The 27340-nt window shown below is 40.5% G+C and overlaps 1 protein-coding gene across 10 annotated transcripts in view; it reads right to left on the bottom strand.

Annotated features, from left to right (window-relative positions):
* LOC149084240 (uncharacterized) overlaps nucleotides 1-18681 on the bottom strand; it is a 114245-nt gene extending 95564 nt beyond the window's left edge. For 5 of the 10 annotated variants that reach the window (XM_089234593.1, XM_089234589.1, XM_089234591.1 and 2 more), the window contains exon 1: nucleotides 18478-18681. The gene's annotated coding sequence lies outside the window, so the exon portion shown is untranslated. Of the gene's footprint in view, nucleotides 1-12974; nucleotides 13162-18477 lie in introns of all 10 variants that reach the window. The other 5 variants (XM_089234598.1, XM_089234594.1, XM_089234599.1 and 2 more) reach the window with 2 other exon arrangements.
* Nucleotides 18682-27340: the final 8659 nt, after the last annotated feature.

The following is a 27340-nucleotide window of genomic DNA, read 5'->3' as shown; positions in this document are numbered from 1 at the left end:
CCAGGCCATTAGTCAATGTTATAATCGTGTCAGGTCAATTCCATTAACATCAATAGTTTTAATCATAACTATCAACGTCATTATCTGCTTAGCACACTCGATGCATAACTTTCTCCGCGGACAGTTATTAACCTAGTTTTTGTTTGGTTTCTTTTTCTCTCGCAGAGAGAGAAAGTATAATAGCAAATTGCTCCCTTCTTCATTGCACATAATCGCCGGTCAGTCGCTGACGCTAAAAGAAAATTCGAGAAGTGCCCATAATAATATTGTGGAGAGCCGAAATTGTGAATTCTGGGGCGTGAACCCCTTTCAGATACTTCTACAGAGAGAAACCGTATCTTCCTTTTTCCCAAGACATCATTAATAGACGGGTCACAAAAACGCCAACTTATTCAGAGATAAAAATTAGAGATCTCTCTCTACAAAATAAAGTATGAAGTAATACTTATTGATACCTCACCCACAAGAGAGACGAGATGGTTTTTGTTTGTCCCTCCTCCCACGTCATCAAAAAACAATAGGCCAGAAATTACTAAGGTGGGTCTGTCTGAAGGGTGTTGGCGCACATTTGCGTCAGTCATCTCAGAAATTCTCTCTCTCTCTCAAATTTGGTGTTCCTATCTTTTAAGAACGTAGGTGTGACTACCGGACATAATATGGTGCATCCGTTTCTAGATCAGTCCTTGAAGGAATCATCAGGTCACGGAATGAGAATACAATGTTTTTGATAATTATCCTTCTCATAACCACCCCCCCCCCCATGAATTCAATAGCTCAAGTTGAGGATGCTCAACCTTAAGGAGAGTACAGGCCACTACATTGATTTAAAAACGTGTTGCGGCCACTTAAGTCATCTGTAAATGTGCCGCGGGTCACTCAAGAGATCTGAAAATGTGCCGCTACTTCATTTTCACAAAATGTGGTTTGGGGGGGGGGGGATCGCGATTCCGAGGGCCACATTTGGACATGGGTTTGGATAATGGGTTGAGCATGTATGGCGTACGTCTTTACAACGAAGGTCTCCGACATCGAAAGGAAATAAAAAGGCACGACAAGTAAATGCAAGGCATGCCTCGCATTCTCTGCTATAACGACAAGAATATAACAAAAAGAAGAAAAACTTTTTCTGCCATTAAATTGCATAATTCGTGAGAAAGTCAATTTCTTTTCTAGCAATATCTCATAATTTTATAGGATTACGAAGTGTGCTTGTGGAAATTGTACTGACTTTAGTAGTATTGAACTAAATAATTATTTTTTTCGTAAGTTTCTCTTTTCAAAGTGTTTACATTAAAAATTCTTTCCACAGGTTGGTTTTTTTACTCTCTATGGAGGCTCGAACAAAAATGATAAATTCATACTCGTGGCTTCCCTCAGCCCAAAAAGCGTGACAGTAGCACGCAGAGATATGTCGCTGGCAGCTGTTCAAACTCTTCCAAGCAACATCAGCGATAGAGTTGGATTAAAAAAAAACCCGTTGATACCTTACATTAGTTTTATGGTCAGGAGGTCTTCGAACTGCTACTGGACTGGGCGGGTGAAGACAAAACACCAACTAGCGGTTGAATTCGCGTGAAGTGGAGAAAAAACTATGTACAAATTACTATGAGCGGCCAAAATAAGGATACGGAAGAGTAAATGTGAAGATTCTGATGCCGTTCAATGAACTCGTCATGTGATGTCAAACTAATACTCTTAGGATTACTATAAAAGATAACGATAATCTTCGAAGAACATCATAATTCGTAATAGAAAAACATTTTCAAGGGAAAGAAATTGCCATTGAAAATTTCAGTTTCACCAGTTCAATTTACGCCCATTTGCACAAGCGGAATATTCCAACAATAGTGATTGTTCGTCATCACAGAAAGCGGAATAATCCGATCGCACCAATTGTCGTTTTGCATAATTTCGTTCTTTTCATCACCAAATGGCACCAGGATTGGTATAGTAGTAGTGGTGGTCAGTGTCCGCCAATACGCATCTAGATGCGTGCTTCACACATCAAAATTTAATTTTACTCCTACAAATTTAGTTGAGGGGTGAAAACATAGTTATCAGTTATCATCGCATATATAGTTATTAGTTAAGCATCGAATTTCTGCAGTTAGTACCGTATTCGGGGCCATGATGCATTAGAACTTGAAAAATCAGAAATCGACGACGCTTATTTTGACAAAATGTATACGAACAGTATATATTTTTGCCAAAATTTCCGATGATTCGGGGAGATCATTTCGCGTGCACTTATACATCGGGGGATTTCCTGTTAATATCCAAATGAATTGCCACCCAATGAATCAAAGTATAGTGCTAAGAGGATAAGCTTTTAATGCTATTATACCAGACGCGCGTGTTAGTTACCATGATCACAGTTCACGAGCATTCTATTATTCGGCATGCACGTTAGGGGCACCTGCCTTTGCCGCGGTTTATTGTTGGTTCATCCGTATATCCTGCGAGAAACCAGTTAATGTCCGTTGGTACAAAGAGAACTCATAGTTTCTAATTCAAAAACAGGTGAAGTTTCGTGTTAGTTTGCAGTTTCGGTCACATTTTTTTTGGAGAAATTTCCTCGCTGTTCAAAAAAAAAAAGTAGTGTTCTCGTGTCTGCATACTGCATCTACTTCAAAAATCGACTGGCATTTCGACTTTTTTCACGTTATCTATAACTATATCAAATATATTTTCATTATCTAACATTTTATAAAGCGTCATTCAATCCAACATGAAAGAAAATGAAAGCAGATATAAATTCAAAGCTTCTGGCAGGAATTTTCTGCATTCCAAGCTAAATACGCAAACCGACTACGGTGCTAAACGAAATTACATACGTTAAAAAAAAAACGAAGAAAAGATCAACTAAGCAACATCACATTTCAACAATAACAGAACATTCATCAATTTTCTTTTTTCTGACGTATGTAAAGATACCTCTGAGGCTCTCATTATCGAAATGCATACTCACACAACAAGCTATAAAGCTAGAAAAGAGGAACTCTACCTACTGAATGTACTGAGGACAGAAATTCTTTTCACTCACAGAGAAAAAAACCTCACATCCAACATACTTTCATGAGAAAAAAAAGAAGCCAAACACTAAATAAAAGAGAGCACTCACTAAAAAAAAGTTGTGGAAATTCACCGGGGGTAAAAAAAAGTCTTTCCTTTTTATATATTGATTTTGTGATTTCCCGTTGAAAGGCTGCAAAATCATTCCCAAAAAATGTTCGAATTGCATGCACGAAAAGCTTTCAATAAAACTCCTTTTCTTCTTTCGCATCACGCAAACTTTCTCTACATATGAAAGAATTACGAAGAATTTTCTTCAGGTCTCCACTGTGATTTTTCCTATATTTCTAAAAATATAGAAATAAAAAAGCACTACTCGTCATTACTTTTTTAAAACAATGTTGCAATTTAATTAATCAAATTATTGTAGTTTCGATCCGAAAAAACGTCTTTGATCAAGGATTTCAATTACCGCGTTAAAATCTTTTCTTATTTCATCAGATAAATTTAAAAAACTGCGACGAACAGTTGAAGAGTAAATTAGGCAGATAAGGAAAAGTGAAAGCCCTGGAAGAGCGTGTTTCGTTCCATATTAATTAACAAAAGACTGCTAAATACGTAAAACAAGATCAAACTTATATGCGAATGATAAATTTTTTTACGATAAAAGAACAATGCGGGAAAAGTGAATGATGAAGAAAGGAAATAGGATCTTCAATATTTTATGAAAATGAGTAGGATTTGCTCCAAAAGAATGCTGAAAAAAATATGGAAGCCATTAAACGGCTTTTTTTTTTTATTCGGAAAAAGTACATTCGATATATGAAAATATGATGCAGGATGCCGTAGGAGATATGCAAGAGTGGCAGTGACTGAAATAACCAAGCTATTTATATTATAGGCTTGACGGGTCGCAATTGCGACTAAAAATCTACATTGGCGGTCAACGTTTGTGTGTGATTGGTGCCTTAGGACACCACAAATATTTCGGAAATTATGTCAACCAACACCAAAAAAGAATGACCAAGTACTGGAAAAATTAGGAAAAAAAATCCCTAACATTTTTTTTTTTCGAAAAATAAATAAAATATGCTTGGCTCTTAAGAAATTTTCTACTGCACCTAAATTATTTTCTAATTTTTCAAACCCTGATTTATCACGCGGTTCATCTAGGATCTATCGCGTCTTAGGCAAGGCTTGACAAACCGCAAAGAAAAAAAATTTACACCAATCGAATTTATTAGGAGCCAAGCATGGTTTTTCTCAAAGAAAATAGCCCTATGTAATGTTTTTTCGATCGATGTTTCCGAAAATTAATGATTTTTCTTAATGACCCCTTCTTATGTTGAACCACAAACAGCTATGAAGAAATAAAATTTGGCCGGTATTATAGTAAAAAAATGCAACCAATAAAAGCTTACCGGCTGTATTTGCTCAAATATAACTGGTAAGCTTATTGGTTGCATTTGCCAAGTTTCATAAAAGAACTAAAAGCATGTGAAGGAGCGTGTCAATTTTGCGGCGAATTAAAAGAAGCCACTAAAAAGCCACCAGAAAAAAAAATTTGCCGGGGAAAAAATTTCAAAAACTTCAACTCTCTCTTGAATTTAAAAAGCGTTCAATTCAATAACTATATATCGATTACATATAGCCATATAAAATCGCATAAGTCGGGTGAACTGAAATTCCTTCAAACCATTGAGTTGGCAAACATCGATATCCTCAGCTGGGTGCGACGACCTCAAAAAAAAAATTGATGACGTCCCTGGTGAGAGTAATTTATTTTTTTTTAATGGCGTAGACGAGCATGAAATTATTTCGTTGGAACCCGTGAAAAGGAGAAAGCGGTCATTTAACATTATTACAGTCCAGACCAATAGACAATCGTCAAAAAACTTGCCAATTCTCTTCTATAGGCATTATTGGTATGTATGTGTGCTTCCCCGTTGTCCCCCCCCCCCCCCAGATAAATCAAGGATCGCTGCTTTTCCTACCAGTCGCAGCAAAGAGTGGGCATCGGCAGTATATACGTGCTGCGTTTTTTCATCAATAACTAAATGCGTGGTGGAGGGGCTCCATCCCTTCCCCACTACATATCATAGCACTACAAAGGGCTTGGTAAGGGGGGTAACAGACATTCTGGAATGAATATACGCAACTTGGATATGAGATTTGCTGGCTATAAGGCGCCTCTACTGCTCTCAATTAAATAAAATACCGGATTTTATTTCATTCACAGGTAACGATAGCCAATATATATAAGCTCGATTTTCGGCCAGATACTTGCTTAACCACTAAACGATCAAGGGACAAGACATCTTGTCCTAACGCAAATGGGAAGAAATTCATTCTAGCTTTGAGACACACACACATTAGTTTTTTTTCTACCTCTTTTTCTCATCAACGCGAAGCTTCATTGTAATCGTATGAAGGGAAGTTGTGTTTTTTCCCTTTCTATTCTTTCTATACTCTAGGGCTAGGACGCGATTAAAATGTTCAACTATATATATATTTAAACAAAAAAATTTAAACCGACCAATCAAGTTTCAATCGAATATTTTTTGTAATCATAATCTCAACTGATGCTATAAAAATACAAATACAAATACAACGCCACAACAGGCAAATTGCCCAGCGAGGTGGCTGACTTAAGAACATCATGGATCCCCGAGCCCCTACCTACTACTGCTACACCACACATGCACCCCCCCCCCCCGCCCGCGGAACACCCCAACGAATCGGTAAATGCGGGAATGTGCGTGTACGTGTAGTGCAACCTGACGTATAGTTTGTTATTGTGTAATGATTGTTATGTGTAGTGCTGTCATCTGCCCCCAGTTTTACTAACTATGAGTGAAGTGTTATGGTTGAATGATTTACCGTTGTAGGACTGTTGCTCTCTGTGGCGAGACTTTTTAACGGGGAGATCGGCTCGCATTTGCGCCTTGAAGTTGGGAACCACAGAAAACCAACTTCAGCCGACCACCACTGTGGGGTTCGAACCCGGATCCTCGCATCACGAGTCCGGCACTATAACCACTCGACCACCACAGCGGCGAATGTACGCTTTTTTTATTCATTTCAAGCAGCAATTTGCTGGATGTAAACAAATATAAGGAACTAGCTATAATACCCGGCGCTGCCCTGGTTTTCTTCAATGAGGCTTTTTTGGATCACGTGATATCTCCCTCTCTTTTTCTTGAGGGACATACAAACCGTGTCCAAGTTAACCAATATGGCGACCTGCGCGATTCATGAAATAAACAAATATAGATTTAAAGAAACGTAGAAATGAATATATATATATATTTTTTTTAAGGGGCGCTAGGTATTTCGATCCCCCCCTGAACTTCAAGTTATCCATCTGTCTGTTCCAGCTTCCAAAAATCCTTAGTTAAAGCTGTGGAATTTTTTCGATGCACTTTTCACGGGCTCATAACTAATTTTAAAATATCCTAACCCACATGAATTTACGCAAATAAATATCAAAAGAGACAATATGGAGACATTAATTTTCATAGTTGAGAAGATATAAATGAAATCAATGATATTGCTCGAATATCCAACTCAAAAGTATAGGTTTGGCTAATTACTTCGTATTTAATCTCCTGGGCTTCGTATATCTCTAAGCGAACTGAATATTTCAAAAATCGAGAATTAAATACAATTTTTAAAATTATTGATGGGGCGGAAAATCCCACTAATTTCCGCATTTCTACAGTAAAATCAACAATTTTTAGCACTGATTTCTATGAGGATCACCCTTTTCCTGACTCTCAAAGCGATGCTGATGATGATTATGACGTCTATTCAAAAAGCCTCATTACTGAGAGTATATTGAAAATTGTGGCAAACCATTATAAAGGCATAAACTATTATACATATACTAACAGGATTAAAGAAGTGACAAACCGTTGTAAAGGCATATACACGTCTGAAACGCATCGCTAGGGAACCACGGTAACCAAAGTAAACGTTCGGAAAGTGATTGTTGAGATCTCAAAACCATTGTTGCCGGACAGTTTTTTGCCCATTTGGGGCATTTGCCCTGGGCTGACGAAATTTTAAAGTAGCCTATCGTTCAAGTCGGGTCCCATTTGGTATATATGCAAAATTTGGCGACGATCGATCTAAAATTGTAGATTTGTATAGAGAACATACACACACACACAGAAAATCAATTTTATATATATAGATAAATAGATCAAGGGATTAAAGTCGCCCACTTGAAGTAAATTTAATATGTTGAAGAAATTTTGTGAAAATCTGAAATTCCCTTACTTGGATCTTGCCCTTTTTTTTAAATGGAATATTTTAGGTTAATAACTCTTTTCAAACTACTTTCGATGCACTTGTGGGGCGAGGATCTAATGCTTCAAAGAATACAAAAGCTACTGTTCATAGTGGAGATATTGAAGGACCGGACACATCCCGCTTTCCATCTCAAGGTATAGTGGAGAAAATAAATGTTTGTCCTATCTTCTGAAAATGAAATCCTCCGTGAAGAAAAATTTGATCAAAATATTGATTAAAATATTTTTAAATATCGTCACTTATCCAAAATATTATGTGCAGGTTCTATAGGTACATTAATTTATTTAATTGGTTTCGTTTAAAAATTAAGTAATGCAAACTTTTTACGGAAATTTTGAATCGAATTTCAATCGGAGTGATCGAGCCGATTAACTCAACTGAAACGTAACTGCGATTAACAATTGATTGATTAACCGATTACTCGGACCACCTGTACTGTTTAGTGATTCCCCCCCACCCCAACAACACATACACAGCTTCCAGCATGGCCCAGGTCTTCTTCGACCACCTGCTAAAATCTCTTCATTAAGACAGGGCGGGGGAGGCCATGATATTTTTAGGAGGTGGTGAAAAAGTGCCACTTTTTTTTACATTTTTTCCAGGGTCCATATAGCGTATACACCAAGTTTTTCAATGCAATACGTCCACCAGAATGAGCGTCACATAGATCTGAGTATATTCGGTATACTCACACTGCTCAGACCTTTGTTGCGCCCGCTCTGGTGGACGTATTCCATTGAAACTTGATATATACGTTATATGGAAAATGGGGGGGGGGACGCAATAAAGGCACATTTTTTTATTGCATAAATCTCTCTCCCCCCCCCTCATGTTCTCATTAAAATATCCTGAAAATTTGGCTGTATTCGGATAAGCAGTTTTTGAGTAAAACTACTCAAGTACGCGCGAACTTTAATTACAAATGCCCTGTATATTTAGAATTAGATAAATTATTAAACGGTTATAATATTATCAGCTATTCAAAATTCAAACAGCAAACTTCGTTCCGCTGCAGTCTTTGATTTCGGACGTGTATCTATATATATACGAAACTTTTGTCATGCAAATTTGTGCCGCCCGTGCGAATTTCAATCATCGAGCGAACACAAGCAGATATCAGGTTTCAAGGTTATGCTCCTACAGTATACCACAAACTATAGCCCGCTACATTGATGAGTCATTCGATATGTAGTGCGTAAGCAATCCCTGGCTTGTAAAATTGCAATCGTGCAGAACACGTACATCTCTTTTTTTTGAAGGAATAAAATATTGAACTAGAGAATCAGCAAAAACGCTATATAGAAAGGGTTCCTACTAATTAATTTTACACACGAATACCGTCGGTCGTTCAAAGAACTCAAGCAATAAAATATCTGGGCCATACACACAGACGCTTGGGGAGAATGAAAATAGGGCAGTCAAATCACTTACATATAAAATAACGGGAGCGCTTAATAAGAGATGAAGACAAATCTCCATCTCACACCAACGAAATAGCGGAAATAACAAGGGAAGTCTTTATCCTCATCCCGCGCCGGCAGTAAAAGATAATCAAAAGCCGATTTGTCTACACGCCAAGCACAATAAGAAAAAAAAAAAAAAAAAGAGGACTCGCACCATCTCCTCTAGACAAAAAAGAAGGGCACAAGACACGTTCTCTTTTAATTTGGAATCAAGAGAAAAGAAAAGATGTTTTGGAAAAGGTTCTGATACCTCAGCACGTGTAAAAACCACGAATTCATCGATCTGATTAGAAGACGATCAATCTAGGCGTAACTTCCACATAGGGTCCTGAAATCAGACATCATATTCACTAATAAACGTTTTTTAATCACAGTTGGAACAAGTCCCAGGCGCCAGGCCACCACGGCGACTATAAAATCGATACTGACGCCTAAATTTCCCGATTGTTGAATTGGAGTAACTAAATTTTTTTGATTTCATGGCAGTATGTTTCTCAACATAAGAAAGGACACGAGGTCCCGAAAAGTTCAAAAAACATTCTTTAGGACTGTTTTCCTCGAGGAAAAAAATCCTGCTTGGCAATCATCTAAAAAAATTTCTCAGGCACTTGAATTTTTTCCTGATTTGTCAAACCCTGTCGAAGCCCTCCAATACTTGCTTTACCCAGTGTCCCCTCCAGTCAAAGTCATGCCCAGCGATCAATCAATTTCACTCACGATTTCAAAACTGGTGCATCAAATTTGAAATCATAAAATTTAAAAATAATTATGAGCTTCGTTGGTGGGCAGATCGGTGAGCGGCTGAAGTTGGTTTTCTGCGGTTTTCCCAACTTTCGAGGCACGAATGCGAGCTGGCCTCCCTTTAGATGATGTCTCTCTGCAGAGAGCAGGCGGGCCTTCATCACAAAATGATAATTACATAACACAAAAATTCTGGCATCTGAATGTGGAAGACAGATGGCAGCGCCACTAGAACACGAAACACGCATAACTCTGACACACATTCCAGCATGCACCAATTCGTTAGAAATCCCTTAGAAGAATGTTTACGAGGAACATGCGGTTAAGTAACAGTGCATTAAAATTAAGGTCTAATCTCAAGAAAAGATATTTCCTGGATATTATTGAAGAGGTGTGAACTCGGGGGAAAAAGTCTACTGGTCCCCTCTGGGAAACAAACCACCGGCCTTCTTGCGCTCCCAACAAGTACGTTAACTAATTCACCACGAGAGACACGACTGTACTTTTCTTATAACCCGCACAGTAGCGTGACGCGTTGATGTAGAGACTTGGCAGCCTCCTCCAGAAAACGGCCATCGGGTGGCAACAGTAGACAGATGATTTTTATCAGCACACAATACCTCAAAAAAAGGGAGTTTCTTTCAGTGTTTAACACGGCAATAATATCCACGAAGTGCCTTCCCTTAATCACTTTACGATCAGACGTAATATTGCGACCAAACGCCAGTGGAATGAATTCAAACAAGTTCACTTGTTTTCTTTTTTCTCTCCTGATCCTCCCGAAGCTTTGTTGCAACCTTCCAATTTATGTTTCTTTTGGTTATTTTGTATACCCTGATAGTGATTTTCCCCCCATACGTTTCTTTCTTATAAGAGTGAAAGAACAGGTAGGGTGAGGGTGAAAAGAAACTTTGTACCTACATTCTTATCACCTTATCTATTATACTCGTCTTACTCTTTTTCATTTTTTTTTCTTCCCTTTTTCTAACGTGCGGTTAGGTTAGGACAATGCTACTATATTTATTGCCGATTCGTCAAATATGCAGCATCCGAATTTCTTGCCAACTCGCTTGTAAGCAAAGGCGTTAAGGTATTGTGGGCTGAGAAAAAAAATTGATCTCGAAAGTAATGTTTCCCCAAATTTATTCCTGCAAAAATATATATAAATGGAAGTTTTTTTTTCTTTTTTCATAAATGCAGGAAAAGAGAAATGATACGAAAAGATTAATGTAAAGGTATCCCAGCTGATCCATATCAGCGACGGAAATACACACCGTTTCGCGACGAAATGGAAAAAAAAAAAGAAGTTAATAATCCTCTGGATTTATTAGTTTTAGAGATTCATGACAATTAAAGTTACGTTCATTTCCTATAACCATAATCAAAATATTTCCGAACGAACTTCCCGACGAAAATGAGCTCGCGTGCCGTTTTCATTAAGGCAGCACGCAATATCGATTGAAGGGGGGGGGGGTCACTCACTCTGGCACCATAAATGAAGAAATTTCTTGGGTCGTATCCTGTCTATGGGATGGATAATTGAATATTTCGCTGACGCAATGCAGACAGAGATTTCTTTTTTTTCTTCCACCCTCTTCAAACAGTTATCATTCAATTTTACTGTCTATCGGATGGACGCAAGAGAAAAAGATACGAAACTGCCCATAATAAAACGAAGACCTTGAATTCAAGTAACATCCGCAATTTGACGATCCTTACGAGTTGTCTTCCTTCTCGGTGAGTGGGCGACTTCCACAACTCGATACTCTTCTTCTGTGGTGAGCCGCGACGAACGGCTCTGGAATTAGGAAATTAGCTCAAGGGACAGTTTTCGGCACCGAGTCAACCAAAAAATAGCGTGTGGGATGTACGATGACAACATGCAGATTATGGACATTATAATTCAACACGTACATTCTTCTTCAATGCAGCAAATTAGAAATTCCTTAATTCTTACAACCGATTTTTCCAACACACTTTATAGTAGCAATAAACACCTTTTAGAAATTCGTTGATTAGGAATAATTCCATGCTTTCAAAATTTAATTCCATTACATAATTTAATGCCATAATTCAGGGCTGGACAAAATCGCAAAAAATCTAGACACCAGAACAACTTTTTAGGTGCCAAAAAAAATATTTATCCGAAGAAAAATGCCCAAAATAATGCTCCTTTTGACCTTTGAGAGCATCCTCTTTCACATTAGCAGAAAAATTTCCAAACATTTTGTGCCGCTATCAGCCTGTAATTTAGTAACTACACAAAGAAAATTTTTGGCTCCAATACCAATTTTTTAGTCGCCATGGCAGCCTGGGGGGCCCGGTAGGGGGGAACCACAAAACATAACTTGTTCTGAGACCCATGAAAATTCAGGAACTTGCCACTTTAAAATATGGGAGACAGATGACATCACCTATATAACACGAACAACATAAATACGTTAGGACTACGTATATTTATACGCAAAACACGTTCCAACAGATTTTTTTCTTGCCTCCTCCTTTCTTCCCTAGGATGATTTGTTAACGAACCCCCACAGCAATGTTAACGAGGTGCATATACGGTTAAATAGTAGCCCCATCAGTCAAACTCCGATTTAACGAACCGTATGGGACCGACAATTTCATTTGTTCGAATTGAGATGATCACAAATATAACACCGGGACCTACTGGAAGGACAGGTATGTCCCTTGAGGTCAAAAGTGTATGTTGAATGTGTTTATGTATATGCATGTATAAATGTTTGTATGTTATAATAAAAAAAAAAAATTCTTTAAATCGAGGAGATCGTTAAATCAGGATTGGTTAAATCGAGATTCTACTGTACACGGATACCCATCGATCTTCTGAGCAAAACTTACAGCATAAAACGAGATCTTCGTAAAGATAGGTTCCTCAGCACTTACTCAGCACTATCAGGAGATGGACATGATAAATATGATGGATTTTTCTAAATAGATTCTTATAACAAATCATCCTAGGGAAGAAAGGAGGAGGCAAGAAAAAAAATCTCTCTTAAAACATTTCCCAGATTAATGGGGTAATGACAGATTATTTCTAGAGCTGCATTACGGTGGCTGTGGGGAAAACTTTTCTGTGTGTAGGAGATCAGAAGGACTGATAAACACTGCAAGAAGGGCCCAGATGAACAGCAAGAAGAGGATCATTTAACGAATGAATGAGAGAAATCTCTGGCATTTATTTTAAGGTACTCAACGGTTTTAAGAGTCTCTGAAACAGAAGAAATGATGTGATGTTCTGATGAGGTGCTCTGACGTTTCCAAGGAGAAAAGAGGATAAAATAACTACATAAATTGAGTATATTACTTGAACAATAAATTAAACAAGGCAAATGAAGATATACATGAAATGTTTACTGTAGGGATACTAGTATTTATAAACAAAGGGAAGGAGAAAGTATATATGGGTAATTACTGGGTTACCTCACAATTACTGGGTTTGCCGCTGTGGTGGTCGAGTGGTTATAGTGACGGACTCGCGATGCGAGGATCCGGGTTCGAACCCCACAGTTGTGGTCGGCTGAAGCTGGTTTTCTGTGGTTCCCAACTTCAAGGCGCAAATGCGAGCCGATCTCCCCGTTAAAATGTCTCGCCACAGAGAGCAACAGTCCTACAACGAAAAATCATTCAATCATAACACTTCACTCGTAGTTTGAAAAACTGGTGGCAGATGGCAGCACTACACATAACAAGCATTACAGAGAAACAAAAAAACTTCACGTCATGTTTCACTACACGCACATTCCCGCATGTACCGATTCGTTGGGGGTTCCGCGGAGGGTTGTGGGCGGGGTGCATGTGTGGTGTAGCAGTAGTAGGTAGGGTAAAGAAGGGCTCGGGGATCCATGATGTTCTTAAGTCAGCCACCTCGTTGGGCAATTTGCCTGTTGTGGTGTTGTATTTGTATTGCATTGTATAATAATGACAGTCATCTGATTTTGAATTCCCCACAATTGACACGATGACCTCATAAAAAATTACATTTTCTTCAGGACTCTTTCAGGCTGTTTAAAACAAAATAGGCCACTTCTTTAAATTTAAAAAAATTGTTTGCTGTCAAAATAACCTTAATTCATTTACATATTTATAATAACCTAGAGCAGCTGGATCTCTATCTAATGGTGCACTATTAGCCTATCACTTATTTTGATTTCTTCAACAAACATGTACAAGATGGCCAACATAAAGTCAAAAAAACCAAATCAAAATATATACAAGTGTAATTTCATATTGGTTTAATAAAAGGAAACATACTAAGTTTACTTCCATGCTTTGTCGAGAAACATTTTCTTCTTAATGATGGAAATTCCCTGATAAGCTGATATCACCATAGCACAAGATACACAGGATTTTACACAAAATATTGATTGAGAGTATTCAGGTTACCTTGAAACTATTGTTACGAGTGTTGAGGAAAATATCATGAAGATGGAGTTTGAGCAAGGCTTGACAAATTGAAAAAGTATTTAGGCACCAGCCAAATTGCTTAGAAGCCCAGCATATTAGTAAGTTTTTTTCTTTTTCAAAAGACTGGTCAAAAATTAATTTTCTCAGGACTTAATAATGATGTCAATTCCAAAAATTTCAAATTGTCCTTAGATTTGCAGGAAAAAATGTAGGAAATTTCAGTCACCATAGGAACATTGCAACTCAGATTTTTCAAACCCTATGTTATGGTATCTTAAAAATATGCATCATAAAAATATAGTTAAGATGGGATATTTTGAAAATATTGGTAATGTTTTTTTTTTTTTTTGTTTTTTTTTGGGGGGGGGGGCTTATCTTATGAACCTCAACCATATCTACGAATTGATTTTTTGATTTTTGGGCTAAACTGGTAAGATGGCAAGCTTAACCAGGTGGCTCCATCTACAATGGTCATTTCTTAAATATTTCTTACATTTTACAATGGTACTCATTTGTAAGATGCACTGCCCTAGCTATAGCCATTGTATTGTTTACAAAAGAACTTATTTAAACACATTTTCATCTTGAAAATAATTTCATAGCTTATGTGTGATCATAAATTGTCTAAAACAAGATGTGTATCAGATAAAAAAAAATCAAAATTAAAAAATCCACCGTTATCTCAATTAAGTTGCTGGTTACAAACTGACTTGGATTATACAAGGAAAATGTCATACATGTAACGCAATGGATATTAACACATTATGCACACCAAAAGTAAATTTTCAATAATCATATTCTTTATAAATATTGTTCTTCAAAGGTGTGAAAATTGAATCGTGGACATGAAATCTTGCGTAAAAGGGGTTTTAGTGTATTTAACTAAATTTTTTTAAAATTTAAATAAGCATAAGCAACAGAATATTTTCAGCTTAAAATACGTCTAAAACTATCCAGAGTAGAAAACTCTTTCAAAGCCACTTATGTTACATTCAACTGTTACCATAAAATTTATGCAGGAAAAGATTACATCCCATGGAAATTCTTCATACAAATCTAACCAGGGTTGTTAAAAAGACTGTTTCACAAGGACTTCAGGAATAGATGAATAGTTTTCCTACTAATATACATTGCATGCTACTCAATGTGATCACATAAGAACTCTGGGTTTCTGACAACAATAACTGATTGATAACTATAACTGAAATAAATCCAAAATGAATAAATACAATGACCCAAAGTCTTGTTCGGGTGAATAGGACGTATGAAAACAGAACAACTCTTATTTTCAAATGACTGGTTGCGAAATGTTAAATTTTTTTTGTATTGCTTTAAAATTGAATACTTTTGCTGAGCTAAAATTCTGTGTTTATTATTATTTAGCCATTATGAAGAGTTTGAATGGGACTGTCTAATGTGTTTTACGAATTAATTATTTTTTTAATGTACAGTATGTTCCACAAAACTCGAGATAGTCTTTCAGCCCAGTAAGTGTGAATCTGGTCAACTGAATGAAACTGACCAAGAACTGAAGAAAATGATTTTTTTTACATTACATTTGTCTCCATCATAGGTATAAGCCATTGCAAAAGCGTATTTTTCAGAGACATATGTAGGAATACCTTTTACGTAAGGTACACCACCTTCTGACCTCCAACATGGTCTTGCAGATAGATAATGATAACTAATAGGGGGGGGGGCGGGGGCCCAAAGCGGAATGTTTAGCACTGTTCTGCGACTAGCCCTTGGCTGACTGGAAATGTTCTGCAGTAAAAATCCCCATATATGTAATAGTGTTTTTTGCACTTTTTCTTAAAATTCTTCCGATTTGTTCTGCAGCAGCGCTAATTGTTCTGCGACGCACGGCGCAGATTTTGGCACATTCTGCTTTGGGGGGGGGGGAGTATGTGTGGTTCCACTTTAGCCTAAAAATGCACAAACAAAAAAATCTAAAATGCACAATTTACAATATGAACCGAAATTCTGATAACGAATAGTTTTTAGTTTTTTCCCCATGTTATGATATAGTCCATCACATACTTTGTTAAAGCGATAACAATATCCATATGATAACATTATCTGTGATTCCACTAAGCACCATCTACAATGGTAGGAAAATGGTGGACAGTGGTACCACATCCATATGGTATGTCATAACCAGACATATTTTTGCCGACATATATATGATTGGTTCTGGTGACATACTTTAAAGGCTCAATTACACTGGGCGAGTTTACAAGCTATTTTCCAGCGAGTAAAGTAGTTGGTGAGCAAACCGGTTTCAATTAGCGCAGCAAATTTCAATTACACAAGAATAGTAAAACCGCTCACTAGATGAGTGAACAACTAATTTTTTCCATTTCTTTTTCCGTATTGTTGTTTCTTTTTTGTTGCAAGCCAAAGAAAGAGGAAAAAAGTAGCCACACCCACATTGCACCCGAGAGATAACAAAAACACTGGTGAGTAGTGAGAAAATTAGCCTACCCTATAACTTTTCTTGAACTAGCAGAGCATATGGCGAGTTTACTTGATAACGTTATTACACAGGGCGACTATAGTAGCCGCGATTAAAACTGCAAATAAGTAGCAAGTAAACTCGCCCAATGTAATTGAGTCTTAACGCACACCAACTCCAGCATATACCATACAACAATTTCCTATTGATGGAGTTAGGTGGAAAATAAAGGTGCCATCTATCGGTAGTGTCTCTCTCTCTCATTTCATCCTCAGTAAGAGAAAATAACTTGTTTTCTATGTTCTTCCCCCCGGATCAAACCTGTGGTCCCTGGCGGTAACCTTCACAGTGGAAGACGAGCATCTTGCTATCTGTTACTGAAAGACTCAGATGCTGGTGAACTTGTACTGGTAAAATCTCTTTAAACAGCTGCTTTAAGGCTGTTCATATATAGGGCCGTCTTAAGAGCATCATGGTCCCCCGGGCCAATTGGTTTTCCTGAGGCCCTACCTCGCAAATTCTTGAAAATTTCAACTGGATCTCATTTTTGTGCGGTCCCTCTTCTCCTGAGGCCCCAGGCTGTGTCTGGGTGGGCCCATGCATTAAGACGGCACTGCTCATATAGTGTAGCGATCAATTGGTACAGAAGTGTATAGTGATGAAAACATAACATTGTTTTGTTCTACACTGCACATACTCAAGAAGCAAGATGAAATAGGAAAAGAATCCACTCAACGAAATGCGGAACTTGTGCATACCTCAAATCTGCTGATTTTTGCTATCTGTGCTGATTAGTCCGTTTTCCCTTTTTCTTTCCCTCCTTCTGCCCCACCTTCCTTCCTCCACCCCATGCATATTTTTCTTCCTAGTCAAATTTCTTGTAACTGATAACTCTTCCCTCCATTACGAGTGCCTGGGTGAGGCAAGAATTAGGGTTCTTGCCCCCACCTTGTGATTGGGGTTAAATATCTTTGATTGGTCTTGAATTTTTTTTGCTTAAATTTTGGTGCCCCTGAGCAAATGTCGCTCTTGCCCATGCACCTCAAAGCAGAATATGCTTGTATGTTGAACAACTCTGCGATGTATGTTGCAGAACAATCAGTGCCGCTGCAAAAGAAACTTGAAGGTTTTTTAAGAAAAGGGTAGAAAACTATTATGGAAATTTTTACCACAGAACATTCCCAATCATCCGAGGGCTCGTTGCAGAACATTCTAATTTGGGGTCCATGCAAAAATATGCCGTGTTTACAGAACAGCTTAGCTCAGCCAATTTTGATTCCTTCCACAATTATAACAACATAATCCTAAGGAAGAAGCTGAAATGGTTCAAGACCTGGAGAGCGTTATATAAATTTACATTAGGTGGGGAGCATTAAAAATCATGGCCATGGAAGACCTTGTTATAGGACCAAATCCACAATGTGGGGGGGGGGGGGGCATGCTAATATGCATCATCAATACTTCAGTCAATTCGGTGCCATCTCAACCCAAGGCCCACGGGCCTCATGAAAAATAGATCTACGAACAATTTTTCAAGGCAAGTATGTGAATTGGTAGAGAGTTATTTCTAACAGGTACGGGGGTGGGGGGGCATGCTCTTAAGACGGCCCGGAGTCAAACTACCAAGGTAAAAGAGCTTACTTAACAAACGCACGCTGCTACTACTACCAGATTTGAAGCGTAAACAAATCGGGCACAGATAGGGGGGTGTGGCCGGGTCAACGGCGCGATTTTTCCCGCATGTATCCCCGGGTCGAGAGAAAAAATCCCCACCATCAATTTATACGATCGATCCATAGAAGGCTGAAAAATACACACCCACACGCATATAAATCGAGGAAAATCCTTAAAAATTGAGAAAGAAAGGCGAACAAATTGTGGCGTTTCCGAGCATTTTTTAGGCGTTGCCCACCTCACGGATGCTCGGCTATAACGAAAATTTTTCGTATCCACGTACAAATATGGCGTTTTATCTCGCCCTCGGGGACACACACGCAGACCAGGTAAACAGAATATGGAAATCGTAATACGCGGATATTAAAGAGAGATATAAAAAAGACTTACGAAACGATCCTGAAACAGATGCGATCCCGAAACAACTTCTTTATTTTCTTATCCACAGTTTCAAAACACAATACGAGTACTTACGGTAGAAATTAAAAACAACAACACACCCCACACTGTTATTCAGCGTCGCTTTAGTTCACTTCGCGGCAGCACGTTCAGCTCTGCTGGCTGGGTTGCTTGCTGCCTGCCCGATTTCTTGCTGCTGCTACTGCGTGCATGCCGCCAGCGTCTTGGCGCCGTCGCGACGTCGCCAATAAGCATTTTCCGATGCGCGATTGTCACTGATTTTCCGTGGACCGTAACATTTATTTGTTTATCACCGTTTTGGCTTTTTTTTTTCCTCTCTCTTTTATTGTCGTCCTGTGACGAGCCACTAACCCTTTTTCTAACTGCCGATTTCTGGAATTTTTGAGCGAGTTGGAATTATTATGGGCACAAGGATTTGATCTCCAATTTCTCGCTCACTATCGAAAGCCGTGTCGGGAAATTCAAAGGAAATGCGCGGGGGCGGGCGGGAGATATGAGCTCTGCGTAATAAAATTTCTTCTTCTTTTTTTTTTGGAAAAAATTTATTACGCCACTGGAAGATGTTCTACGTCGATTTTGAGAAAGGGGTGGATCTCTACCGAATCACACGCTCTCCCGGGGAAGTGATGTTTTGACACAGACCAAGCATGCAGGCATGGTGTTGGGTGGGTGGGTGGGGGGGGAAGCAGGGCCGTAACTGCCTTCTCGGGGCCACGGCGTGGTGCCATCCTTGGGCACCCCCCGAAAAGGTTACAAAAATGCAAAATAGGTATAGATTTTTTTGTGAGGCCGTGGGAGGGGGGGGGGCATTGCACCCCCAGAGTCAAAGGTGGAGTTGACTGATCTAATGTATATATGAATTGGCATCATCGTCATCGTGGCCCCCTCCCATTCGGCTCGGTGCCCTCAGGCAGTGCGCTGGTTGCCCCAGCTTAGTTACGGGCCGGGAATGGAACTTAGCTGAATTTAACTTAACTTATGGCCCTGGCAAGTCCGTCTAAAGACCATCCTGGTCCAGAGGCGCCGACATGAAGAAAACATTGAGAGGGCTGAAAGTTGGTGGTCATCCCGTATATACGGGACTTGGGCACGTGCACAGAAGAGGGCAGGGTAGATTGCATTGTTTTTCCCTAAATTATTGGGGGGGGGGGGGGGCTCAAATATCTTCATCGCCTAAGTTCCGGTGCTTATGTCCTGGTCCCCAGGATCGAATTTGAGCAGGTGTAAAGTGTGCAGCGGGCCGTTTATGTCTTGTGGCCGCAAAAAAAAGGGAATAAGTATACTACACTGCTCATGGTTTTAACAAAATTACGCAAAGATGTATACCGATAAGTAACATAAAATGAATCATCCATAATTTAAAGCCTAGCAGGAAACGGAAGAAGAAAACTTCATATGCAAATCAAAGTCAAAAACCAGAAAAAGGAGATAAGGGCAGAAATCGGGATGTTGCAGAAACGTCTGTTTTACTGCCGTAACTGTGAAATTCGATTGCGCAGTATTTTTTTTTTTTGAGACAAGGTGACTTGAGGATGTCTCAACAACGTGATTTACCGGAATCCATGGCATGGCGTGTTATAGGCAGACTGGAATCCGGGCAAACACAACGTAGTGTCGCGGACGCTGTTGGAGTCGCCAGAAGTGTTGTTGTTGCAAGGCTGTGGAATCGATTCCAAGAAACAGGAAATGTTAGACGTCGACCAGGGCAAGATCGGCCACGCGCCACTACAGCAACTGATGACCGGTATATACGGTTAACAGCCCGTCGAAACAGAACAGATAATGCTACGCAGCTGCAAAGACGGTTGCTCTTGGCAACAGGACGAAGGGTGTCCAGCCAAACAGTACGTAATCGGCTTCATGAGGGAGGGCTCTGTGCACGTAGGCCAATGGTCTGCATTCCGTTGACCCCACGCCACCGTGCGGCCCGAAGAAGATGGGCTGCTGAACATCGAGATTGGGAGCAACATGATTGGAGCCAAGTGCTGTTTACAGACGAGTCCCGATTCAGTCTGGAGTGTGACACCCGACGCGTTCTGGTATAGAGGGACAGGGGCACTCGAAATAACTCCGCATTCGTTCGTGAAAGGTCACAATACAGACGAGCTGGTTGGATGGTATGGGGTGGAATCAGCATAGACGGACGTACGGACCTGCATATCATTCGGAATGGCACTTTGACGGCCCGAAGGTATGCAAACGAGATACTGCGACCTCATGTCATCCCTTACGTTGGAGCCATTGGAGATTCTTTTATTTTCCAGGATGATAATGCCCGACCGCATAGAGCTCGTCTGGTGGAGAACATGCTTGAAGCTGAAACAATACAGCGTATGGAATGGTCAGCGTGCTCTCCTGGCCTGAATCCAAACATGCTCGGACGACGCATTGCTGCGCGACCAAGGCTGCCTGTTACTGTCCGAGACTTGCAGATTGCACTTCTTGAGGAGTGGGACAGTATTCCCCAAAGTCTGATCGATAACCTCATCGCATCTATGGCAAACAGGTGTGCAGCAGTCTTAGCTGTTCGAGGAGACCACACGCCCTATTAAAACTCATGCATCATGTCTAAACAGTACTTTTTTTTATCGTTTACATGTAACCAAATTGTTGCCCTAAATCATCTTTTCAGGTTTTTTCCATATTTTCAAAGAATTAAAGCTTAATTCCAAATTTTTTTACGTCTTTTTTCTGTATTGCGCATTGATACGCGTGGAGCTGGACCAGGGGTGACCCTGAATTTTTCTTTTTAACTACTTATTATCCATTGTATGCCAATACGTGGCTGTCTCGCACGGTTTTCTTCACTTTTTTGCTTGCTCCCCTAATTGTTTTGAGCAGTGTATTTTGAATACATTTTTATTTCAACTTCTTAACAAAGCAAATGAAATTTAAAATTCTGTCCTAGGTAGCGAACCTCTATCATTCAAACATTGAACCACCTGGCTTGGGGTTTCGGCAGCCTCCCCTTCTCCACAAGCGAAGAAAGGTGGTGCAGGTGGATCTGGTGCCCTGGGAGCTGGACCAGGGGTGACCCTGAATTTTTCTTTTTAACTACTTATTATTCAAAATTGCATGAAGGAGACATGACGCATGCCTACCCTGGCTGAAAGATACCGATATCCAATTGTGGCCCAGGGTAGATAATCGGTATTCCAGTCATGGGGGAGATGGGAGGAGACTTCCAAGTGCCTGGAGGCACACTTGCATTTTTCTTTTCTCTGGGCAGTGAACACCATTGCCCATATTTATGGCCGAATGGTTTTATGACCATGAAATAGTAGTTTGACAGGCATTCTCGAGCGCCAACGTGAACCTGGTGAGCAACAAGGTACCCATTAGGGATGGGACGAGTAGTGATTTGGCCGAATACAGAATATTCGGCAGCCGAATATCAATTTCCTCAAAATTCATCACAATTGAAAACAGAATTATTGGTAATTTAAAATGATTGATAATGAATTTTAATTGTGCAATTTATTTAAATAAATATTAAAAAAATTGGTAATTGAAAGATTTTTATTGCCACTGTCAATCAAATTTGACTATATACATTTTATTTCAATACTACTTATGGAATCAATTTTTTTAACACTTGTTATCAATTTTACATCTAAGAAAATCCCAACTATTATTTACTTTCAACCAGTAATGCGTCATAAAAATTACGGCTTATTTTCTTATTTTTGTTCTGTAGACGTTCTTTGCCCCCTCTTGCCTCTTTCAGTAGCTCCAGAGGGGGTTTAAAGTCGGTTGAGGCCGTAAGGTTTGGGTTTTTCGGAGGCCCCGGGCGCTAAATTAAATATTGGGCCCCCTAAATTATTTGGCCCTGGGAGCGCCCGGTGTGCTCACCCGTCAAATCCGCCTCTGTCCCCCTTTAGAAAGTTAGGCCACAGAGAGCAACAGGCCTACAACGGTGCAGTTATTCAATCATTGCACTTCACTCGTAGTTAGAAAAAATTGATGGCAGATGTCAGCATTACACATCACAAGCATTACACAGTAACAAACTTCACATCAGGTTCACAAACACGTACACGCACATTCCAACATGTACCAATTTGTTATAATTTCCGCAAAGTAATGTGCACGAGGCGCATCTGTGGTTTAATAGTACTTTTAATTTTCTATGGATGAAGGGGAATTTCAAAAACGGGGAGCATATCCCAATATGTGCCACTTCGTAAGAAATTTTACAGAGGAATGTGGATGAGGTGCATGTATGGTTCAGTAGTAGTAGTCAGTGTGTGGCCCCAAAGCAGGATGTTCTGCAGTTCCCCATAATCGTGTTTTGTACATTGTTCTTAAAATTCTTCGAATTGTTCTGCAGTAGCACTGATTGTTCTGCGATATACGTCGCAGATTTCGGTATATTCTGCTTTGGGGGTGTGTGGTTCAGTAGTTGTAGTTAGTGTATGATTCATTTAACTTGTGTAATTCATGCTTACATTTACCTTTTATTGCAATAGGATTCTATTGTCAGTTTCAAGTTTTCCCTGTCCTAGAAATGCCCTCTAACATAACCCTTTTCACAAGAAAGGATATACACCACAAAAAATAAAATACAATCAGTAAATTTTTAATTTATGAGAAAAAATTTCAATTAACATAATTTTTTTAAATTAGTTGGATGTACTTAGATTAACACAGATATTCGGCCGAATACCAGATCAGATATACACAGATATTCGGCCGCATTATTCGGCAGAACCGAATATTCGGCAAAAGGATCGAATACCTAATAGCAGCCGTCCCATCTTTAGTGCCCACGGACAATCTCTAGTGCCCAACTACCACTCTACTACTGAACCACACACTCACCACTACTACTACTGAACCACACACCTTGGGTATTGAGAAAACCCTGTTCAGAGGGCCGCAAAGTTTTCTTCGCACTGGGCCGCAAAATATTCAAGTCCGTCCCTGCTGCCCCCCCCCCCCCAGGCAAAGCGATTTTTCTGAGGCCCTCTAACTGACTAGAGGTACCAGATCTTGTTTTCTTGAGTATTCAATACACTCGAGGCGACACAGCCCATGGTGGGCCCATGCGTTAAGACAGCACTGCTTGTCAAATCATCGCTATACCAAAGCGCTTGCAGAGAGCTTGAGCTCTCTTCAAGCGCTTTGCGCTATACCATGTAGCAAGGCCGTAATTTGGCTGAGGCAACCGGGGCCCCGAGCCAAATAGGAAACTCACAAAAAATTTACAACTATTTTGTGTTTCTTGTTTAAGGGCCACCCTAAGGAAATGTCTGCCGGAGCCCTGAGAAGGTACATTACGGCCCTGCTGTGCAGTAGGGAAATGCAGATGGAAAACGGTCCTTCTAGAGATGTTTAGATAGCCTGCCCTTAAGCTTGATTAGTTTGGAGCACCCACAGGTTCGAAACACTTCCGATGCCCCTCTATAGCCCGTTTCAGGTTAACTTTGCTGTGAAGGGGAAGCTACGAAGGAACAAAGAACTGGAAGCTACGAAGAACTGGCCATGGCCATCGAGAGGCTCTCGCAGTTGGCGTATCTCGATTGCCCGCTGCAGTGCTACGTCGACTCTTTCAAGGACCCCGACATCCAACAGGCGTTGCTTCTGGGAGAATACAAGGACGTGAAGAGTGCCCTGGTCTGCACTATGAAGTTCGAAGCAGCCCATCAAGTTTCAAGGAGAGACAGACGAATGGTCAGCTGTGCTGTTGTTGAGGATTCTACGGCGAACATCATTAGAGAGCTGAAAGATCTTCTGAAGAGTGCCACCAACGATCGTGGGACCTGGAAAGACAAGTCACGGGTGTAATGGAAAAGCCCTGAAAAAGGCCACTTGCGGAGCGCATGCTCAGTCGCGGCTGCCGGTAGAGCGCAGAGATGCGCCATGCCGAGTGTACTACGTTTCACAGCTGCGTGGTGGTTGCCGCTGTGGTGGTCGAGTGGTCATAATGACGGACTCGCATCGCGCGGGTTCGAGCCCCACCGTCGCCACTGTGGTGGTCGACTGAAGTTGGTTTTCTGTAGTTCCCAACTTCGAGGCGTAAATGCGAGCCGATCTCCCCGTCTCGCCACAGAGAGCAACAGGCCTAAAAACAGTACAAATATTCAATCACTACACATCACTCACTTCACTTCGGGCAGCACTAAAAAAACATACACAACACTAGATACGCCCTCAGACTGTTAGGTACATACACTTACAATTCCGGCACAACTCACTAGGTAGTAAATTGCCTATGGCGATACACCTGAGTTGTGCTCGGTTTGAAAAAAAAAGAAAAAAAGCTGCATGGTGGAGACCATGGACTCTACCTGGGAGGTGAAATTGATGGACTCCCATGTAGAATGGTAATCGACACCGGAGCTAACGTGAGCATCGTCAGGACGGACCTGGTTCAAAATTTCCAGCAACGACTTCTCTACGTACCACTACCGTTGACGCTGCAGACAGTCCCCGGAGAGAGAATGATTGTGCGAGGAAAAGTGGAAGTCTTAGTGAAATTCGCCACTGTCACTTATCGACACACCATCTTCGTGGCTGACATAAAAGGCCCGTGTATCACCGGACTGGATGTCCTGAAAAAACATGAATTTTTCTTGGACATCGGAAATGGCCAGCTGCACACGCTAAGGGAGAAAACATCGCCCTTCTTGGATGTGGTTGTGACGAATTTCTTCCACAGAAAGTAATGGCCATTCCGGAAGCGGTAAAAGGGTTTATCCCCGGTGACATGAAGAGGAAGATCCAGCCTCGAAAAGAAAAAGCGCATAAAAATGCCGACGCCCAAAAAAGAAGATCGAGTCCTCTTTGCGTTAAGGCTGAAGAAAAGTACGGGCCGGCGAACCCTGTAGTGAGATGGATAACATCTCACGTCTCGAGTGACGACCCGACATACGAAGGAAGATCCCGACATACGACCAATAATGGACTTGAAAGAATCCACCGGGAATAAACAAGCGTGGCAATACGTCGCCTCTTCCAGTCCGACGACCAAAAGGTACTGGGCGCTATGGGACTCCCTGGAGATGAGAGATGGCATGCTGTAGCGCAAATGGGAGTCGGAGGATGGGAAGACATTCCGGTGGCAACTCGTCCTGCCAAGGAGTCGTGTGAAAAAAGTGTTAAAAGAATTGCACGAATGCCCGAGCAGTGGACATTTCGGCATGATTAAGACTTTCCAGAAGGTCCGTGAACGATTCTGTTGGGACAAATCCAGGACCGATGTGGAAGAGTGGTGCAAGAATTGCGCCGCCCGCACAAATCCTCCGAAGCGCACCTGGGCCCGCAACGTTGAAGCGCCGTTGGAGGGAATAATTACCATGGACGTCTTGGGACCGTTACCGAGAACCGCGCACAAGAGTGCTGAATTATCGCTATCGTAGGACGAGACGGTCGAATCGCCAAAGATCGGATAAACATCTGCTCCGAGAAGATGAAGAACCGCTACGATGCGTGGGCCACATCTCATGACTTCAAGGAAAAAGACATCGTCTGGCTCTGGAACCCGAAGCTCCGGAAAGGACTTTGTCCGAAACTCCAGACATCTTGGGAAGGACCCTACAGAGTCGTGAAGAAACTGAATAATGTGGTAATTCGGATTCAAAAGACTCCATCGACAAAATGCAAAGTGGTCCTTCTGAACAAACTGGTTCCTTATCACAGTGAGTGGCTAAGTGCTACCCACCGACTTGATGACTGAATTGTCGGGACGAACAATTTTAAAGAGGGGCAATGTTACGAAAAATAATGTCGCGTGATTTCTGAAGAACCTCTAGAAACAATAATCTCCTATTGCCAAACCGGAAATGTCAAGATATGCTCGAAGCTTCTGGATCACTGAGCTATAAGTTTACTTATAGATTTACTTATGGCTCAGTGTTCTGGAGTTATCTAGAAAGTCTCCAGACGGTGGCGCACAAAACCAGAACTATGCCAGAATTCTAGAATTTTCGTCGTTTCTATAAAAATGGATAGAGTTGTTGGATTTGAGGCTTAAGAAGAGGACTCTGATCTGGTTAACGTATATCTCTGCTTGTAAACACATGTAAAAATTGCTGTTCTGTAAATAAATTTGTAACGTCCTGCAAAGTGTTTCCATCTCCTCTGCTTATTTCAAGGACAAAAATTATCCGGAACAATATTTTCCCAGGACCCAAACAAATGAGATACAGGCCAGTAGTAGTGTTTGGTGCGTTTTTGAAGTGGTCCGTTTCATTTTTGCCATCGAGAATGTTTAGGCCCTGGCTTCGAAATGGGGAGGATGAGGGCTCTTACAAAACCCGAAAAACCAGTGGGTTCCCTCTCTTGAACAGAATTTTAAGCTATTGCTTTGTTAATAAATCAAAATATGACTCAATTTAATCAAAGTATTTTATTCCGTTTTGTGGCTCCTAAAATTCAGCGGCCTGGTGTAGTTACAACCTTCGTACCTGACAAAGTCCGGCTGTGCTGCTACCTGATGTTAACTTATTTAAGGCCGATGTCATTTTCCACTATCCATACGAAGATTTCAACAGCTGGCTGATGCGAAGATGAATTTAGGAAAGAAATGACATTCAACCGTTCATGTGAGAGGACATGGGTTTCAATCCCCGCAAGGGAAGTTAGTGGACTTCTTACAAGTTACAGAGGCGGACTTAACGGCGGGAGCACCCCCGATGCCCCGAAAAACCCAAACTTTGCACTTTTTTTATAATTTAAGGGGCCAACGCTTTCTCTTGCGCGCGGGGCTCCAACTGACTAGAATCCGCTTGCGACAAGAGGATTACCAAGATTTCTGAATGAAATTCCATTAAAAAATAAACGAAATGGGTGAAACAACACTCAAAGCGTGATTTCTTAATACCTTCAGTTA

Source organism: Pholcus phalangioides, unplaced genomic scaffold, assembly GCF_987345545.1.
Source record: "Pholcus phalangioides strain wild (caught in Gottingen) unplaced genomic scaffold, Ppha-v1.0 ptg000008l_1, whole genome shotgun sequence".
Classification (NCBI taxonomy): domain Eukaryota; kingdom Metazoa; phylum Arthropoda; class Arachnida; order Araneae; family Pholcidae; genus Pholcus; species Pholcus phalangioides.
Note: the sequence above shows the minus strand (reverse complement) of the source record. Positions and strands in the feature narration are given on the sequence as shown.